This window comes from Dermacentor silvarum, unplaced genomic scaffold, assembly GCF_013339745.2.
Source record: "Dermacentor silvarum isolate Dsil-2018 unplaced genomic scaffold, BIME_Dsil_1.4 Seq756, whole genome shotgun sequence".
In the NCBI taxonomy this organism is placed as follows: domain Eukaryota; kingdom Metazoa; phylum Arthropoda; class Arachnida; order Ixodida; family Ixodidae; genus Dermacentor; species Dermacentor silvarum.
This window is the reverse complement of record NW_023606726.1, coordinates 1-4,523: the sequence shown is the minus strand read 5'-3', so window position 1 is coordinate 4,523 and position 4,523 is coordinate 1. Positions and strand designations below refer to the sequence as shown.

Below are 4,523 nucleotides of genomic sequence, written 5' to 3'. Positions count from 1 at the left end.
GTGATCTGGGTCTCGGGATCCCACCGCAGCCACCTATGTTGAGACTTGGGACCTTGGAATCCCATAGCTGTCACCAACGTTGCGATTTGCGTCTGTCGGCTTCCTTAACCATCACGTCCTCTTCCTGCATGACATCTAGAATCACTTTCCTTGTTGTTGCCGAGCTGGTGAAAATGCGCTACTGCACGCAAATTTGAAGGAGGTCCTTCACATTGAACCTCTCCATGACGACCTCTGTCCATTTTTTGTTTGCCTTCTAATTAAAGCTTACTTGAAACTAAAATTGTATACCTAACAAAGGTGAATGTTTACATCATTCCTCACCAGAAAACACAAAACACTCTAACATCTTTCTGTGCTAAGAAGTGTGGCGACATGAAAAGCAAACATCAGACACTCAGCAAGCCAAAGTAACCGATACTTCTCGTAGCTGTCTTCGAGCGGTGTAGCGGGCTTCTTCGGGCCTGGTATCCCATCTCTTCCCATCCACTGTTGAGATACTGCTGGGTAGGACACTGCATAGGCCCGAGCTAGCCCGCACGCCTGGACCCGACTATGCCCGCGGGCAGGGCTCGGGCCATGTAAGCAATTGTAGGCTCGAGGCCGGGATCGGGCCTAGGAGCTTCGTGCTAGAGTTGGGCCCAGGCCTCAGTCGGGCATGGCTGAGGCCCGGGCCTGATGCTATCTGAAATTTCACAAAACTGAAGGCTCTACAAACTACCGCCTTATACGAATTTCAATTCAGGGGTGTCTGTTGGTCTATGGGAAAGTTGAGGTGAGCAGGCCATGGCACAGCAGCGATATGCTGCCCTGATTAGTGCACATCAACGGCGCTCTTCTGTCACTGAGAAAATGGGACCAGTGATCACCAGCACCCACTATAAGTTGTGCTTTTCAATGCGATCAGCAATTTTTGCATACTTCATCTATCCATCTATCTAACCTCTTCCACCGTGACCCAAGTTGTCTTCCGCCGTGATCCAATGCTCTCGTGGTCATTCCTTCGTCGTCATACTGTCATCGTCATCCCGTTGTAGTGATATTGGTCTCGTAAAGCTGTCGTGCCATCGTCATCATTCCAGAAACCTCATGAAGTTTTCGTCATGCGGTCATCGCCATGCTGCCTCCACATTTCTGTCGACGTCATTCCATTGTGATCATGGTGCCGTCACACAATCGTGATCATGCCGCCGTTGTCATGCAATCGTCGCCATTGCGTCGTCATTGTCGTCATTGCGTCAAAAATATGCAGATTTTCAGCAGAATTCATTGATGTGCCGCTCTACGCTGCTTTTTGCGTGATAATTTTATTGAAAAAGAAAAATGAAATAAATTTTAAATTAGTTCTTAAAGTATTCAAAAAGGTAGAAAATAAATTCTGGAATCCCCATCCACAAATTAATTTGTGCGTTAAGGCTTAGGCGAGCAGACGTGTTCCCATCGGCTCCGTCATTGTTAACCAATTACGCAGTGCTAATTACCTCGAAGCAAAGTTTTCCTTGCACCAATATGTCCGTGAAGGCGAGTGGCAACTATCGATACCAGCTGACCCCAGAGGTGCGTTTTCTTTGCCAAATTTCGTGACTTCTTCTACAGCCGCCGTGCGAAGGATTCCTAGGCCTAGGCGTGCTTGGCGGACGTTAGGCCCAACACCATCGCACCGACCTCCGCCTGCCGTACTTCTCGGCGGTTGCCGCTCGTCAGCTCCGAGATGGAGGCGTCCGCTCGGACAACAATGATCGTGGACAACCAAATGTGCATTCAAGTTCAAGGAAAAGAGATATCACCACAGGAATACCACAACGACGCCGGATGGACGCTGGGGGGGGGGGGGGGGGACGCATGTCGAGGCTGCGCCAGCGGAACCCCGCCAGCGGAACCCCGCCAGCGGCAAGTCCAACGGACCCGGCGGGAGTCAAGCAAGCCCGAGATCGAAATTCAACAAGAACGTCAGAGCCTCGGTCATCACGGCAGCACGCATGCATGCCATGCCGTTGGAAGAGAGCAAAACAGTCGTCAGACCCAGAGGGGGACTGGACATCGTCAAGACCGGCACCCCCACAGTCGCAGCGGCAAAGGTCACGAGCGAGGAAAGCACCGTGGACACCATCTGCACCAACACGCAACAGTACATCATGGTCGTCAGTACACTGAACGAAGACAACGCGGCAAAGTACGCAAAAATACCGGAAATCTCTCTTCAAGGCTAATACTACGAGGTCAGCGCACCGTAATTGGCGTCATCAGAGGCATCCCCATTGACGCGAGCGCCGACGAGCTAGATAGAAACATCGTCAACGAGAGGAAACCGCTAGCAGTAGCGCAACGAGGACCGGCCGCACGACCACCGTGAATGTGGTGTTCCAGGGACCCAAGGTACCGAACTTCGTCTGATACGGAGTCACCATGATCACACGCCGCAAGGACGTGTGCCCGACCACCACAATCAAGACGTGCCTGGCCTGCGGACTCGCGAACCCCAAAGAAGAGCATCGCTCTACTCCAAAATGTAGGTTGTGCGGTGGCGAGCACCCAACCGGAGACCGAACGTGCAAGGCGAAATACAAGATCCCCTACGTGGTGCGCAAGCGACAATGGGAGCTCCGACAAGGCGAACGCCAGCTGCCATCGGAGAGCGATTTCCCACCACTCGACAAGCCGCCAGTTGCACGAAAGTCAAGCACCCCATCGGAGAACCGCGCGCCAAAATCCCGAGACAGCAGCTGCTGCAAGAGAAGCCTCAGCAGAAAAATGTCACCATCACGTGAGCGAGTGAGCTGGGTCGACGCACCGAAAGGGAACAATATAAGGAATGCGCAGAAAATCACCAAAACCACGAAGAAAGACATTATGAACAAGGTGCGAGAAGCCAACTAGACCCTAAGACAAGAGAACGCGGTGCTGCGAACGACCATCAACAACCTCACGAGAGAGATCGCCGAGATCCGTAAGCTGCTGCTATGCAATAACGAGCCTCTACAGAGACCCACGCCAAGCACAAGGAAGACAGGAAACAACCACGAACACCCAGGAGACAGCCGTAGAGGAACTTGCAACGAAGAAGCGAGCCATCGAGGCCACGCGCAAGCAAACAGAAAACGATCGCATCGACAACCTCGAAGCGAAATTCGAAGCGAGATTCAGCAAACTCGAACAGCTAATCACGGCGAACATCGCAGCAGTGACACCAATGAAACAAACAATGGAGAGCTACCAAGCCGAGAACACGAACAGATTCGCGTAAATCGAAAGGACCCTACAGCCGATCGTGAGCCACCCGACGTTTGCGCCCCTCTTCGCGCAGCATCCACCCAACCAGGGAACCCCGTACACGCCAACTCAATCATGGCCACCAACGCAACAACAGCAGCAGCAGCAGGTGTAACGGCGTAACAGTGAAACGGTCGCGGCCTCGGAAGAAGGAAGGCCTCATCCAGCAGCACATCGCACATGCCGCGCGCAAGCCGGATGTGATACTACAAGAAACACTCACCAACGCACCGTCCCTCCCCGGCTACAGAGTGCACAAGGGCCCACCCGATGGCAAAGGCCGGTGCACCCTGGTCAGGAAGGGACTCACGCTTGTGGAACACGAGCTGCAAAACAATATCAAGATCAAGCACAAACTCACGGAAATCATCCAGGGCAAGAAGAGAAAAGGAAGCATATTTTTGCTCAACGTCTACAGCAACCCGTCGCAGAGAAAACAGAGATTCAAGACATTACTGCACAGAGCCAGCACCGTAGTGGGCCACAACACGTTGATCGCGTGCGGCGACTTAAAGGCGATGAACCCAACCTAGGGCTACAACAAGCACGCAGCAAAGGGCCCCGACCTGTACCAAGGTTCCGCGGAACTCGACTTCACCCTCATCACGGACCCTACGCATCCGACAAGAATCGGCAAGTCCGTGTCTCGTGAAAAACATGGGACCGACCTCGGCAGTGACCACACCATCGTGCAAATCGGCATACCGAAACACAACGACACCAGCATGAGAACACACAGGTGGATAGACTGGGATTCCTTCCGAGACGCCAGAAACCAGAATAGAGACGGTGACAACGAGATCAAAGACATCAACTCGTGAACGGCCTAAATCACCAAGAGCGTACGCGACGCGACCAAAGAAATTGAAACGGACGTGGAGATCGACAAAGTACACAGGCGGCTAGTGCATCTCATCGAAGCTAAACAGTCAATAATCAATTGCTGGAAGAAACAACGGCTCAACCACTGACTCAGAAAGAAGGTAGCGGAGCTCAACCGAGCGATCGCGGAGCATTGCCGCGCGCTATGCCCGCTACAGTGTAACGAGATCTGCAACGCGACAGGCGGGTAGATACACAGCGAGAAGACGTGGAACCTGCTGCGGCACCTGCTCGACGAAACGAAGACCAAGGGAGCTATAACGTAACATGATTCCAAACTGTTTTGATTCCAATTTCTGCAATCAGCCTCCATGATTGGTCAAAACATTTTCGGGCCACACCCAACTTCGCCTGTCTGTCACACGACGTCA

General features: G+C 52.7%; 1 pseudogene; it reads left to right on the top strand.

Moving 5' to 3' along the window:
• The first annotated feature begins 1,744 nt into the window (after positions 1 to 1,744).
• On the top strand, positions 1,745 to 4,091 carry LOC119435492 (uncharacterized; annotated as a pseudogene).
• Positions 4,092 to 4,523: the final 432 nt, after the last annotated feature.